At 35.6% G+C, this 17,022-nt stretch overlaps 1 protein-coding gene across 1 annotated transcript in view; it reads left to right on the top strand.

Annotated features, from left to right (window-relative positions):
* TRPC4 (transient receptor potential cation channel subfamily C member 4) overlaps positions 1-17,022 on the top strand; it is a 221,594-nt gene that overhangs the window by 166,204 nt on the left and 38,368 nt on the right. The gene's annotated exons all lie outside the window — the stretch shown is intronic.

Here is a 17,022-nt window from a genome sequence, read left to right as displayed (position 1 = left end):
AAGTAGAATCCCTTAAAGTAGCCAGTGAAAACCTTGTTTTCCGGCCGGGCGCAGTGGCTCACGCCTGTAATCCCAGCACTGTGGGAGGCCGAGGCTGGCGGATCACTAGGTCAGAAGATCGTAGCCATCCTGGCTAACACGGTGATACTCCGTCTCTGCTAAAAATACAAAAAGAAATTAGCCCGACGTGGTGGCGGGCGCCTGTAGTCCCGGCTACTCGGGAGGCTGAGGCCGGAGAATGGCGTGAACCCGGGAGGCGGAGTTTGCAGTGAGCTGAGATCCGGTCACTGCACTCCAGCTTGGGCGACAGAGCGAGACTCCATCTCAAAAAATAAAAAAGAAAAAAAAGAAAAGAAAAAAAAGTAGCTAGTGAAAACCTTGTTTTCCTTTCTCCTTGTTATTATAGCCATGGTTAAAATGTACGTTTTAATTATGCTTTTCTCTGTACTATGGTTTGCTGAGAAATCACATTTTCTCAATTTAGCTCATCATTTTAAACCTCTCTATCATAGTCACCTCATCATTTGGCTATTAGAAAATATGTGACAAATTTCATGATTCAAAATCTCAGAATTCAGTTTGGGTTACTCTCAACACTGCTGAAGAGACTAAAATGACATTGAGACAGAAAAAGAAAAAAAAAGACAGCCTATTTGAGATAGATATGTTTTTCAATTTTAAAAATTGTAAAAACCATACTTTAAGTATTGTCAATAAGAAAAGTTAACAGGGACAAGATTTGATGTTTTACATAGGAGAACTAAACAATATCCTCAGGTGAACTTTAAAATAGAGTAGCTTCTCATTAATCTAAAGTGCATAAAGTGTGAACTTGTTTAAATTAGAAAAAAGGGTCAGGCCGGGCAGGACACAGTGGCTCATGCCTGTAATCCCAGCACTTTGGGAGGCCAAAGTGTGTGGATCGCTTGAGATCAGAAGTTCGAGTAGTACCCATCTCTACTAAAAATATGAAAATTAGCTGGGCATGGTGGCCAGAGCCTGTAATCCCAGCTACCTGGGATGCTGAGGCAGGAGAATGGCTTGAGCCTGAGAGTCAGAGGTTGCAGTGAACCGAGATTGCACCACTGCACTCCGACCTGGGTGACAAAGTGAGACTCTGTCTCAAAAAAAGAAAGAAAAGAAGAAAAATTTAAAAGGCTCACATAATCTATAAGTGTCCTGAATGTCCTTTGGAATAAAATAATTATGACATTGCAGTTGGTATTAAAGATAAAATAACCCTTCCTGATTCATTTAAATTAAATATATCCCATTAAGAATTTTTTAAAGGAGTTTTCTTAGAAAATGTCTTGGGAACAATTCTTAATGAAGAGTTTAGGACATTACATTTTCCGTTATGGATAACTTATATTGAATGTCTAAAAATTCTAGTGTCCCAAATAAAATGCGGAACACTTCATTTGGAAAAAATACTATAGATACAATAAAATGTAAGCATGTAGAGTATTCCTAATCTTTCCTTGACACCATCAATGAAACTGTGTCAAGTACTTTCCAGGCAGAATGTGCAGTGAAGGATGATAGTGACAAAAGTAAAGCAACAAAGAGCGCTTCTGCTAATGAAGCTTAAATTTTACTGGAGTAAATGGGTAATAAACAGATTTGTGACATAATGTCATAAAATGGTAAATAGTATTTAAAAAATAGGAGGTCCAAAGTTCTAATTACTTGTCCAATGAAAACAGTCATTGGCTGCCTGCTACACACCAAGATTCTAACAGAATATTTCATGAAAGCTGGCTGGAAGAAACTACATCCAACCACAGCTAAATGATTATATGAGGTATAGATTTAATTGTATTATAATTCCAGCTTAGAAAAATATCTGCTATAGGCAACATTTTCTTAAGATTTCCTGACTGTAGGGAGTTAATATTTCTGAGAATTTTAGGATGAAAAGAGATTTCCTAGGAAAAAAAAAAAAAACCGGCATGCAAATGATCATCTTGCTTAAATAATGGGGCATGAGGAAAAAATGTTTATATATCAAAGAGCTCTGTCAAACTGTTATATTGTTCACCAAGTCTGGTGAATTGTGAATGCCTCATATCCGATACTGAGTTTGCAATGCCTTGCTAGATCCATGATTAGAAGGAGTGTGTGCTGTGTTGGGCTGTTCTGCAAAAGGCACTGGACTTAAATCCATGCTCAGGTTCTACCATTAGGAGACTATTAAATTATAGATGGTCACAAGCTCTCAGGATTTTCAGTGTCTTCATCTACAAAATGCAAGATTTAGAGTGAATGACATCTAAAGTCCCCCTGAATCGTAGCATCCTGTCTGCTAAACTACCATTGTTAAAGCAGAGAAAATTGATCCTTTCGTGGGAGGTATGGTGTTGAGGGGGAAAACAAAGCTAAAGATATCAGAGAAGGAACACTGTAATCTTTTACCAAAAATGTGATATATATAAAAAAGCATGGTCTGATTTGATGACTATATTAATGAATCCTCTATATTCTCTTGCCCTGTCCTACTGTCTGATAAAGTAAGTGGCCATGCGTCCCTTAGCAGAACATTTCATAGTTCTTTGTTTGCAAGGTTCTAGATTTATAACATCAAGATTGAATGACTCACGGAAATGATGTGGCTTATAAGTGTGTCCCTCATCATGTTAATTGTCCCAATGGTAGATTGGAACTCTGTTTATGGTTTTTTCTCAAGTCTTCTCGAACTGACTTAGATTTTCAAACCATGTCAGCTCTGTAAGTTACTTGTTGTGTAAAGTAATACTTCTTTATTTGTACTAAATTTACTTTTCTTCCATTTTCAAAAGATCTTCCTCACATTCATAATATCTTGATGTATGAGAAATGATCACTTTATACCTCTCATTTGTTTATCCTAGCAAAACACTTTTCACTTATTTGTTTTATATATTTATATCATAAATGTCCATGTTTATCTAGGTAGGAAAGTTCTCTAAATTTAAAGCCTAACCTTTCAAACCAATTGCTTTTTCTTCTTAAGAAGTATGATTTTGCCTGGGCATCTTGCAGTTTTTCAACAATAAGAACTGTATTAAGCCTCATAGAACCAGTTATCTTGTGTTTCAGTACAATAGCAGAACAAGGTTTCTGTTATTTCAGTATCTTTCTTGTTGAAGTTCAACATTGTTGACTATTTAAATCTATTGTGTTTTATATCTTTAGAAAGCAGTTCATAATGGCTCTTCTATCCTTCTGCCATGGTGTCAGCGATAAGTTGGAACTCACCGTCCAACAAAGCTTTTAGAATTATTTTTACTTCAGCCTTGCTTGTATTTGAAGGTTATCGACCTTTCCTTTCTGCCATCAAACAGCCTCAAGAGATCTTCTTGCACATATTTGCTGTCAGGATGAACTTTATTATATAAGAAAGAAAGCCAAAAAGCTTTACAGGGACCAAACTTATGATGCTGGTCGTTGTGATTAGTTCTAACTAATGGAGAAATTAGTTCTTTCTAATGGAGAAAACTAATCATGAATAATTCTGTTAGAACTCTCAATAGATGAGTAAATTCCAGACAGATAGACACCAATATCCTTCTCAGGCTGTCAAATTGCCCACTTAATCTAGAGTAAAAAGTAAAACAGTTGTTTGATCAAGCATTTGTAGGGACCTGATAACAGAGCTATACTTTTTGGGTGTCTGGAGAAAAAGTTTCATTGGAAACACTGAATGATGGATTAGAAAGAGCTTGAGGCTAGAAGATCAGAGACTTGGGTACTTTTACGTTCTCCATGACTGAGGCTCTTAACTTATTCAGGGTTTGATTTTTAATATATTATACTAGGAATATGCAATGAATAGAATACGATACATTTATTTTTATTAAAAAATTACATGAAAACTAAAGCATGTTATATGTGTAATGTGCATTATGAGAATTCATCGAAATTATGGCAAGAGTTTTATCTCAAAGAGAGGTCATTTGTTTCTGAAGATAATATGTAGTAAGATAAGGGAAAAACAAACTTTTGAATGCTGGTTTTCAGGCCTTCCTGAAACCCAGTTTGAATTTTCCCTCAGAATTCATTCCAACTCTGATTGTAACCCACAAATTTTGTTAAAACTTATCCCTTTGCACAAAAGAGTATGGATATGTGTAAAATTTCCAGATGTAGACTTATGTAATTAGCTTAGTAAAATCAATTATAAAATGGATAACGCTTTTCATGAAAGAAGCAGAACTTTGGACTGGGTGTGGTGGCTCACACCTGTAATCCCAGCACTTTAGGAGGACGAGGTGGGCAGATCACGAGGGGTTCGAGACCAGACTGGCCAACATAGTGAAACCCCATCTCTATTTAAAACACAAAAATTAGATGGGCATAGTGGCGAGCACATGTAGTCCCAGCTACTCAGGAAGCTGAGACAGGAGAATCACTTGAATTCGGAAGGCAGAGGTTGCAGTGAGCCGAGATTGTGCCACTGCACTCCAGCCTAGACAACAGAGCGAGACTCCATCTCAAAAAAAAAAAAAAAAAAAGGAAAGAAAGAAAGAGAGAAAGAAAGAAAAGAGCGAAAGAAAGAAAGAAAGAAAGAAAGAAACAAACAAACAAACAAACAAACTTTAATGAAGGCTATTGTATGAATACAGCAGGAAATACTTCGTTCCTATGAGAAAACAAAATGGCTGCTGAAGTGACATGACATTGTGAGCATGCCCGGGATTATGCCACAATTAAACGGTATGCAAATCTGTGCACACTGAGCATGGTGAGAAGGGTGAACTGAGGAAAAGATATAACATAGGAGGAGGTCTAAGCTCTGTTAAAAATAGCTTCTATTGAATTCCTAGGCATACAGTAAGAATTGCTCATAATATCCAGATTATACAACTTGCCTATAACACATTCTTTATTTAGCAATTTTTTAAACAAGATTGGTTTCTCATTTCCATAATTTATTTTACATTTTTGTGTTTTAAAAGGTTGATATTAACAAGTCTGAACATTTCAACAAGGCCTACCAAATTGAAGATGTAGAATGAAAAGTTGATGATCACATTTTCATCTAGATAAATATTCGTAGAGTCAAATAATACTATATGTATGGATATATATGTGTGTGTGTATGTGTGTGTGTATAGATATACACACACATATGTGTATAACCAGTTATGGTTTTTACACATATATGTATAATCAGTTATGTGTATATAAGTACATATAGACACATATGTATACATACATATATACACATATACACACATGTGTATATATACATATATGTGTGTGCACATATATTTAATTCTTCCTCTTATGACCATTTTTTCATCTTTTGTCAAAAGTCATTAAGATCATATGGCTTCAGATTTTCAGCCTCACTGCTGAATTTCCCATCCCCTCAAGCAGCCCCAGACAATATTTTCACAAGTATAAGAAATATGCCTATTACTTTCCCCAGTTCCTCCTTTGGTGTGGTGCTCAAATAATCTTAGCAAACTAGCTTCAGACACACACAGACCTTCAAACCCAAGTTGCAGACTACCCATTTATTAATTTAAAATGGATATTTTAATTTTTGAGGAAATCAGATAGTCAATACAGTGTGACATATGACCCTCATTTTACTATTTATCTGTGGGAAAAAATATTTTAACATCACCTTCACAGAATTATAAAGACTAACACAGTAATATCTCAAACAATGAAATATTAATGAAGATTTCAGTTATTGTGTGTGCTCCAATTCATGATTTCTTTATTGGAGAGAAATAAACTCTTTTTAGGCCATGACAGTGAAATATAAATTTGATACAGCAAAATTGAAATTTCCAGGCCTTCAGAGAATGTTTGAAAACATGGTTTAGATGGTTCAAGGGAAGAGGGGAAAAGATAGGAAAAGAGGAGTAGATACCAAAAAGAAAGGGTCATAGTAAAAAAAAAAAACCCAGCATGAGAGATTCTTGAATTAGTCTTCATTAGCACAGAGTAACAATAGTAGTAGTAGTAGTAGTAGTAGTAGTAGCAGCAGCAGCAGCAGTAGTCGTCGTCGTAGTCATAAATAGTAGAAACTGAAAAGTTAGGCAGTGTGCTGAGTAATTTAAATGCATTCTTTTGTTCGAACTTCACAGTAACTCTGTTCCATTTAATCATAATAAATGAGTTAATGTCTCATTTCACAGAGAGGAAACAGGCTTAGAGAATTTAGATTCCTTGCAGGGATCAAGGGATCAAGGAGCTAACAAGTGATACCAGATTCAAATTCCAGTCAATGTAAGTCTAGATCTAGATTCTTTATCCTTTCTGAGACACTGACCCAAAAGTGTGAGAGGTAGAATTTGAAAAGGCAAAAACAGCTCAGAACATGTCTCCATACCTGAGACTTCTTCGCTTCTATTTGCCGACTTAGATTTTTACATAGGTGAAATTTGAATGGACCATGTTTCTGCTTCATTAAATGTCTAATGCTCTTTAAGATGTGCATTTGATATGATTTACTATTGAATATTATGTTTACCAACATACCAAACTTATCACTACCACCACGCTCACATCACCACCAGTATCATCACTGCCTTGCTTCTAATCTAAAACATATTATGTGTGGCTTTCTAGCACTAAAAGAAGCAATCCATTCCAACAAAGAAAGAGTAAGTCCTTTGATTTGACCTAGAGATGTTTCCTATTTTGCTTTCCATGTATTAGTTGCTATGTCCTAAAGTTAAATTTGTTTTCTTCAAGGACATTATTATTTTTTAAATTTGTGTGTGTGTGTCTGTGTGTGTGTGTGTGTGTGTGTATGTGTGTGTAAGGGGTACTCAGGAAAACTGAAAGAAATATATATATTTCCTTTGTGCATATTTATTTTTAAAATATTCAGAAGTTTATATTCAGTGGAAGGTGGTAATTTTCATAGTGAAACTATTAATATTCACTTATTCAAAACTATATATTAGGCAACGACTGCTACCTATTGAAAGGGTAATGAACAAGGAATTGGAGAAATATTTATTCTTTGTCTTCCTATCTACATAAGCATTCTACTTCTTAGTTTTCATGGAAAATTTTTAAATTAAAATCCTATAAAAAGAATGCTCCTACACTGATAAAATGTCTCACTTGATTTTTAAGTAACTATTTTTAGGTCAGAAGCTATCAGATGATCTGGAATTCTAAAGTTCTACACTTCACTCTTACTCTGAAACTAACATGGCATCCTTTCTTGGTAAACTTAAAAACGTGTACTTCCTTAATTATATATTCCTAGCTTTTTTTTCTCAAAATGTTAAAATAATGGTGTCAAAACCCATAGTGGTTTAAGCATTTTTAGATGTCTTCCAACTAAGAATATTTAACATTCACTGTCTCTTTATGTCAGTGTTTTTTGAAGTATGGTCTGCTGACTAAAATTATAATTACTGTAGATTCTTATGACAAATTCAGATTATGGTTGGCTGATTTAGAAATTCCAAAAGTATTTTAAACATTAAAGACTGAGAAACAATTCTGGAAGTCAAATTTCCTAATCATATAATGGTTTTATTAAGGAGCTTCAACGTATTTGAATCTGAACATGAAATGGTTTTACTTCTTTCCGTCCCTCTCCTTGGCCACTTAATATCAAATATCCTTTCTTTGTTTCATAATGATATCACTGTCAGTTATCATAAATTTTCTGAAATTCAAATTATTTAAAAGTAGGCTGTATTCAGTTTAAAACTCAAATTTCATAATAAGCTTAAAGATCTTCTCTTCCCAATAAAGGCCTGACCTATGGCTTGAAGGATATGGAATTGTCCATCTCTTACACATCCTTTAACTCCAACACTGGTATTCAAGATGGGACACAGGCTCTTCATGTTTCCTCATTCCTGTTGCTTTAGGGAAGATGGGGAATGGGAGAAGTTAAATGTCCTGATTTATCTGGTACCCTGGTCAGAGCTCTTTCTTGGTTGGTTGTCCTGCCTCTCCGGCTATTACTGAGCCACCTGTGCGATGCTGCCTCTCCCGAGGGGTGCATGGCTGTTCTTTGAGGGCCCTGTTGTGCCTCCACACTGCATAGTTCTCTGAGTCAGAGATTCAACTCTGCCAGGCATCTTCCAGTTCCTCCACTCCTGCAACCAGCAGTCAGTCCTTAATGGGGGTCCTGGAACCCTAACAAATCCCTCTTGAGTCCTGGCAAGAAGGCTCAAACCCAGCCTATTCTTGTAATATGCACTTACCTCACAACAGCATCACAGAACATTACCACCTTAAAAGACAGAAGGCCAGACTACCATGGGCTACTCTATTGCCAAACTTCACTGCTTTTCTATTTTCTGTGATGAGCTGGACCCAGGGGGGAGAGAGCAAGCCAACTGCCCAAACAGATGCCCCAGCAGGGGTGAGGTAGTAGTTCCTCCTTGTAGAAATTCCCAGACTTTATGAGGGGTTTTCTTGGAGTCTCCTTTACTTGACTTAGGGAGGCAGTAGTATTGGTGAGGAAACACCCTTACCTCTCCTTCTGAGATTCACTTTTAGCACAAAAACTGCACTGTCCTGGCCAGGCTGCTGATGCCCGTAATCCAAGCTCCCTCCTTGGGAGGCCAAGGTGGGGAGATGGCTCGATGCCAGGAGTTCAAGACCAGCCTGGCCAACATAGCAAGATTTCTTTTCTACCAGAAAAACAAACAACAACAAAAAAAGATAGCTGGGCACGGTAGCATGTGCCTCTAGTCTTTGCTACTCTACTCAGGAGGCTGAGGTGGGAGCATTGCATGAGCTCAGGCGTTTGAGGATGCAGTGAGATATAATGCACCACTACACGGCAACCTGGGAAACAGGGTGAGACTCTGTCTCTAAAAAATAAAGACGATGACAAAAACAAAACAGGAACCCTGGACTCCCTGACCTCGCTTGCCATCTGTCTTCCTAGGTCTACCTCTGTTATAGATTATGGAAGTAGAGGGCTAGATGTTTGGGAACAGATAGGGTCCTGATGCCTCCTAGTAGGCCTTGGAAGGAAAAGTTTGGTTACAATTTTCTGTAAACTCTTTTCAGAATGTGGATACTTGGGGTCCTTGTTTTCATCTTTGTCTGAGTTTTAAGTATAGTGCTGAGAACAGGAGCTGCCCCTTAACTGAGTGCCTCTTAGCGGTCCAAAACAAGTGGGTTTCTACTGAATAAAAGAATTCCTTTAAATTTCTCTTTGAACAGAAGCAGATTTTTGACGAGAGACTACTTTTATATTCCCTGATTTGAAAATCAAAAAACGAAACAATACAAAACTCCAGGAGGGAGGAATGTTTTGTGTTCAGTTATCTTTGTTGATGTGATACCACAACATAAAGCTCGGTGTTCTGTGAAGAGACTTCCAAGGTCAGGTCCCCCACAGCTTTGGGGTTTAAATGATAGACCCCTGGAAGTTGTCATAGGTGAAAAGGTGATGTGCTTTTTGTTTGGGGTTGTTTACTATTGGTGTAAGTACTGACAGTTAGAAAGGGAACGACGGGAGATATGTTTGCAGAGTTACACATTTGTCACATGTAATTGGTGCTGTTAAATGTGGCATCTGAGCATTGCCTACCCCATCACATCCTCACAGCCAGCTTCGCAGGACATAATAGAACCCTCAAATAGCCTTGAGTGAAAATTGTTATGGGAAAGGTAGAAAAAAAAAATAGTAAAAACTTCCAGGCGTCTACAAATATTTTTAAAATGAAGTTCTCTGACTCATTTGTACTGTGATCTTTCCTTTGTTGGTCCCCACAGTCTTGACATCAATGCTTGTAATTAGGCCTCCACCACAACTCTGAGAAATCATGTCCTCTGTTTATAAACAGCAAAGAGCAATTTTGAAATGTTCCCATTGTGGGAACAAGATAAACATTTTGTGACAGAAGCTCTCTTAATCTTTGTTCTCTTCAGGCTTTTTAGTTACCATGGATAATTTACTATCTGAATTCATTTTTTTTTTTAGTTAATAGCACCCTCTAGTTTTTCTAAAAGCTTGTTTCTTCAAAAATTCAGTAAATGTTGCCAGAATAAATGAAACTGGCCATTCCGCTACCATGCTCATAACAAACATAAATCCACAGCCATCTGACAGGTATGTGGTGACCAGAGCTATAAAAAGTGATATTTCAATCTGGAACTTAAAAAAAAAGATCCCAACACATTACCCAACAGACATTGATTGGCAATCTTATCTATAGCTCAAGTTTGAACAAAATCATGGCATGAGTTCCCGGTTTTATCAGGATCTCTGTTTTTCCCACACATTTGTGCCTTTCAAAGGTCAGAAGTGAAGTAAGATTTTGGGTGGTCAAGAAAATCAGATTTAATGTCTCCTCCTTGATCTCCAGAGAAACTGTAATATATCAGCATTGTGAGTTTTTGCTTGGTAGTCTTCTTAGAAAACCTTAGAGGTCATCTAGTCTAAACTTCCAGTTGAAGTTTCATCTCCTTTAACCCATCAGATGAGAACAGAGTCTGCTCAGCTATGAAGGAAGTCGAAATAAAACATTGACTTGTACTGAGCTCATAACTTCTTTATACCTCCTTCCCAAAGCCTTTCTTTCTCTATGTAAATACCCACAAGATATTTGAATTTAGCTATTTCGGTGACTGTTAATAATCACATTTGACTTTTCAGTTTAGTAGAAGCAGGTACAAAGATAATGAAGTTTATCTGTAAGACATAATGAAATATAAATGCTCTGGTTAGCATGTACTTTAAAATATATTTTATTTCATGATACATACAAATCTGAAAGCAACCAAATTACAAATTTATTAAGTTGGAATGAATTTTAGAGATTACGCAGATCCGTCTCCACTCACTGCTACAATTTCTGTGGCTTAAAGACAGCCTCTGGATTGGAATCTCTGTTACAGGGTAATCCATTCCAGTTTTAGAGCAACTCTAATTGCCAGAATAATCTTCCTTATATTTGGCCAGAAGCTATCCCTCTATACTTTTCTTATCAAAGATCCAATTTCTGCTTTGTGGAGCAGACCAGAGCAAGTCTGTGCCCTCTTGTACAGGACAGTTCTTCATCTCTCATGGCAGCAATTGTGATGACTGCTTTTAGTAAAATTGTCACAATCCTAATAGGAAGAAGCGATCTTTGGCAATTTACGCAGTTAGGATAAAAATCATACTTTGTAAAAGTCATGTAATCCAAACCTCTAAAGTTTGAAGTGAAATGAGACCTAGAGAGGCTAAGCTAAGATTCTAAAGCTAACTGCTAGCTGAGTTGAGCCTGGCCCCTTATCACCTAACATAGACTAGCTCTTCTCACTGTGCCTTGTGGTGAAAAATTAACTTGAAATGCATTTGTTAAACCAATGATTGTATGCACATATTTAATATCTGGGAATTGGCAGTGTCAAGCAAGACAAAACAAATAAGCAACATTGTACTGAGCTCATAACTTCTTCTTTATGCCTCCTTCGCAAAGCCCTCAGTCTGTCCTCTGAAGCACATAGCTCTGTGCCTTGTAAACTCTCAAGAATAAGAAAATGTTGTCCAAGTGCACTGCATTTAGGAGATTCTGATCCAGTCCTGGTTTCTTCATTACCTAGTGGCATCGCATTATTGTTTACACTGCCTCTTTAGGCCTTAGTTTTCTCATGCAGGCTGTGGTTGTCAATTGAATTCTGAGTCTGTAGCCAGGTTAGTAGGAGAAAGCACCATAGGTGTGGAAAAAATGTGAGTCAAGCCTTTTTTCTTACTGGATATTTTAAATTCTAAGTTTCCCACCAGCTCTAAAATCCAGTGCAGGCATCATATCTTACTCAGTTCTGATATACTCCTTTCTCCAATATGGAGGTAGTAAATACTATCATTTTCCCAGTTATGTCCCAATTCTATCTGACCTGTCATGAGAGATTTATTTATGAAAGACGACTAAAAGAGGAAACTAGGACATAAATGCTGAATTTAGAATAAAGCAGTTGTCTACAGCCAACTTTAAAAAATACACTATAATTAATATATCTGAAATCAGCTCTCATATGAGTTATAAATTTGAACAAAATATAAAAACAAAACTTTATTGATAATTTTAAATAGTCATTGTTTATTTTCACTAATTAATGATAGAACATCATGTCTGCTATGCTTTTATTTCATTCAACATTTTATTATTAAAATTTTCAAACAGAGAGAAAATGTAAAAGAAATGTAGTTACTCATATATTGCCTGTAATCAATGTATTACAATAATATTTTAAATTATTTTTTCTATCACTGTTTTCATTCCTCTATCAATTTTGTAATTTTTGCTACATTCAAATTAAGTTATAACACTAACTTTTGGAGCTGAGTGCAGAGATACAAGATGTTATCAAACACATACAGTCATGTAATCACCACCACAGGAGACAGCAAACTATGGACCTGATCTCAGATTGTTTGCCAGTGTTTTAAAATAATTTCATTGAAACACATTCATGCCCATTTATTGCAAAGCCTAAATTATTTGTTCTCTGGCCCTTTACAGAAAAGTCGTTATAATTTTTTATAAATGCCCTTTATCAAATTAAGAAATTTCCCTTTTATTCATACTTTACTGAAAGTTTTTATCATGAATGCATCTTAAATTTTGTCAAATGCTTATACTGCATCTATTGAAATCATCACATTTTTTCAAAAATCTGTTGATGGGATAAATTATGCTGATTGATTTTTAAATATTGAAACAACATTTCATTATCTGGAAAAAACATTACTTGGTCATGATTTATTTTTTTCATATATATTGCTAACTTTTATTCACTACTATTTATTGAGGATTTTTGTGCATATTTATAAGGGCTATTGATGTGTCATTTTAAAGAGTTTTGTCTGATTGTTTATCAGTGTAATACTTGCCTCTTAAATGTTTCTTACTGTTGTGTCTTTGTAAGAGTTTGATTAGCACCGGTATTATTTTTTCTTGAAATGTTTGGTTGAACGCACCATGAAATCAACTGGACCTGAATTTTTTTGTTGTTGGAAGGATATTAACTACATGTTCATTTCCTTTAATAAGTATAGGACTATTCAGGTTGCTTTATGTTCTCTTGAGTGAGTTTTGAAGTTTACGTCTCAGGGAAAAAAAAAGCTCATTTAAGTTCTGAAATGTACGAGCATCCAGTTATTCATTCTAGTTGCTTATTATTCTTATAATATCTGTAAGATCTGTATTGATGTTCCTTCTTTAATTTCTGATATTGATCATTTATATCATCTTTTTTGTTAATCATTCTGGCTAGCGTTTTATCAATTTTATTGACCACTTCAAAAAACTAGATTTTGTTTTCATCGATTTATCTTTTGTTTTATGTTTCAGATTTTATTGATTTTTGTTACCTTTGTTATTTTCTTCTTTCTGCTTGTTTTGGTTTAAACTTGCTCTTCTTTTTATAGTGTCTTAATTGAAGGTGAAATAACTGAGTTGAACCCCTCATTCTTTTTTAATAAAGCATTCAGAGCTGCACATTTCCTCTAAGTACTGCTCTAGAAGCCTCACAAAGAGTTTTTAGTTGTGTCTTCGTTTTCAATCTTTTCAAAATATTTTTAATTATTCTCATAAATTTGTATTCGAGCCGAAAGAACTATATTGTTTAGTTGAAAAATATTTGGGGATTTTCTAGGTACATTTAACTATTGATTGGTTGTTTATTTATGTTGTGGTCATAGAACTTACTTAGTATGATTTCAACATATATAAATGTGTTGATGTTTGTTTTAGGGTCCACACTATGGTCTATCTTGGTCAATGTTCCATGTGCACAAGAAAGAAATATGTTTTCTGCTGTTGTCATGTTGTTGATAGTGTTGTTCAGGTCCTCTATATCATTACTAAATTTCTGTCTGCTGGTTCTGTTGGTTACAGAGAGGAATGCTGAAAGCTCCAATTCTAATTCTACTTTTCTTTGTTTCTTATTTCAGTTTTAATAGTTATGGCATCTTGTATTATAGGGTTCTTTTGTTAACCATAAGCACACACAGAATTTTTATATCTTCTTAGCGAATTGGCCTTTTTATTTTTATGTTATATCCCTCTCAATGCCTAGTAATATTGCTTCTTGTGAAATGCATCTACTTTTATATTAATGTAGCCATGGGAGCTGTCTTTTAATTATTGTTTTATGTTATTTCTTTATTTTTCCTTTACTTCTGTGTAATGAAGTAAAGGAATAAATTGTAATAGAGTTGTGCCTGTACTTTTTCTCGTGTATGATCATCTCTGTATTTTCATTAGTGTGTTTAGATCATACATTTCATTGAGTATAATTATGATATGGGTAAACTGGAAGTCTACCCCCATTGCTATTGTTCTTTCCTATTTATTCCATCTGTTCTTCATTGCATTTTTCCTTGTTTGCTTGTTATTGGATTAAATATTTGTATAACACTATTATTTACATTTATGGCTCTCTACTCATATATTTTAAAATATTTAAAAGGATGCCATAATATTTACAATATAAACTATTAATTTATTACATTCTAACTTCAAAAATATTATTCTGCTTTATGTGTAGTCTAAGAACCTTATGATGGTAGGCTTGTAATTCCCCTGTCTCATCTTTTGTGCTAATGTCATTATACATTTTACTTTTACATATGTTGGAAATTACAATATATTGCTACAGTTTTTACTTAGGCAGTAATTATAAGTTAGAAAACTTTTAAATAAAAATATATATTTTATATGTATAACATATCTTCATATATATATGTATATACACACACACATTTATGGACATAAATCTTCATTTTTAAAAATAAATCTAACTTTCCATCCAATATTATATAACTTCTGGCTTAAAAATATCCTTTTAGTATGTCTTTTAGTGTGGGTCTGACAGAAATAAATTGTCTCAGATTTTGATTGTTTGAAGAAAAAGTCTTTAGTAAGTATTTCTTAGAGCTATTTGTGTTGTATATAGAATCCTGGGTTAATTTTTATTCTTTTTCTTTCAGCACTTTAAAGATGTCACTCCAGGCCAGGCGTGGTGGCTCCTGCCTGTAATCCCAGCACTTTGGGAGGCCAAGGGGGCGGATCATGAGGTCAGGAGATTGAGACCATTCTGGCCAACATGGTGACACCCCATCTCTACTAAAATACAAAAAATTGGCCAGGTGGGGTAGTGTGTGCCTGTAGTCCCAGCTACTTGGGACGCTGAGGCAGGGAAATCGTTTTAACCCAGGAGACGGAGATTGCAGTGGGCCGAGATCATGCTACTGCACTCCAGCCTGGCGACAGAGCAAGACTCCATCTAAAAAAAAAAAAAAAAAAAAAAAAAAAAAAAAAAAAAAAAAAAAAAAAAAAAAAAAAAGTTACTCCATTGCCTTTTATATACTTTTTACACCAGAAGTGTGGTGTCAGTCTTACTTTTCTTCCTTTTTTTTTTTTTCTTGGCTGCTTTTGGTATTTTTTCTTTATCTTTTGTTTTTGACGGCTTGAATATGATGCATCATGGTTTGGTGTATGTGGGTACATATGTGTATGTGTGTTTTGGAAAGTTATTCATTCCCCCTATGCAAAAGACTAGCAACAGACGTACGCAGCCTTTATGCCTGAAAATGTACATGTCTCTTCTCTTCTATGTTAGTGTAGAGGTTTGAGGCAGTAAGTCAGGAGTTGAGTTGGGTTTGGGTTTTGTTGTTGCTACGGTCAATTTCAGTGCATCACATGCCTCAGCTTAGGGTGGAAAAGAAGATTATTCTCTTCTTTTTTGGAGAAGGTGGTTCCTTCTCCACCTACAGTTTTGACCTTCCCTGTGCATCTGTGCCTCAGAGGCCCTTCCTCCATTGGTTGTCAATTGCTGATTGTTCCCTGGTGTTTGTTGGCCTAGTGATGCAGGGCAGGAAAACTCTCTGATGTCCTCATCTGGGGTCAGACTTAGGCAGGCCTATATCTGAGTGCTAGGGATGGCACTTTCTCCATGATCTATGCCCTCCTTTTCATGGCAAACATGGCAGCTTACGTACAGGGAAGTTTTTCCTGCCCCTGCTCTACTGGTGTTGCTGTAAACCTGAGACCCAGGAGTGCTTTCTATCTCTTCCACCAGGCTAAAGTGTTTGCTCCTTAGGGGAGAGGAGCCTGGGTAGGACTCTGTGCCTCTTCCACAGAATCAGCCTCTTTTCTCCTCCGGGCTTGAACTATAATATTTCCCTTGAGCTTTGGATGGGGTCTGTGAAGAAGAGCATGCAAAACGGTAGAAATGTTCCTTGTGACTGTGGGTCCCAGGGATTCTGGTCTCTCCTGCGACCTCACAGTGAGCCTAATGTCTTGGATGGTACCAGTGTCTCTTCCTTGCATACTCTGCCGCAGGTGAGCTAAGGCTCAAAACGTGGATGCTTTAGAGGAGAGTGCTTATATTTAAAGTTTAGATTCCTTGGTTTCTCATCTCTCTGATGCATGCTTGGAAAATTACAATTTTATAATTTAAATTTTTCTTGAGTCAGTGGAGGGATAATACTTTTCCAACTTTCTACATCCTACGCAGATCTTCAACTCGAAATTTCATGTTTCAGAATATTATCCTAAAGAATTCTCATTGTTTGCTTGTGTTAATGTAGTTATGACATCATCTTTACCCTTTTAATATTTACTGAATCTAGATATTTTGATCTCTCTCTCATCATTAGGCTCTAAATATGGAATTATAAAATTTTAATAAGATAATGGAAATAAAATAATGACCTACACTAACATTTTGTAAGTACTTCATAGAACTTGAAAATAAAGCATTTCCTATTAAAAATTAAAAATATATTTTTCTAGATACAGCTTTAAAGCTATTGCTACATATAAAGTATTTTAATGAATTACCATGAATGCTATAACCATCATTTCTCAAGACTAAAGTCCGGTCTCTGAAGACACTAACTGCTTAAAGAAACACAACAAGGTATTCCACTTACTGTCTGAAACCAGTTATGATTGCTAGATACACTGATTTTCATGATCTTTGAGTCATTTTGACTTGGGAGAAAAATATATGTCAAGATATCTGCTTTTTAGAAAATGTTATTTTGCAAGGGAAATATATAGTTATAAAGGAGCTACAGTATAACTCAAAAACTACATA

Source organism: Macaca thibetana, chromosome 17 (genome assembly GCF_024542745.1).
Source record: "Macaca thibetana thibetana isolate TM-01 chromosome 17, ASM2454274v1, whole genome shotgun sequence".
Taxonomy (NCBI): Eukaryota; Metazoa; Chordata; class Mammalia; order Primates; family Cercopithecidae; genus Macaca; species Macaca thibetana.
The sequence above is the reverse complement of the archived record's forward strand: the minus strand, read 5'-3'. Positions and strand labels throughout refer to the sequence as shown.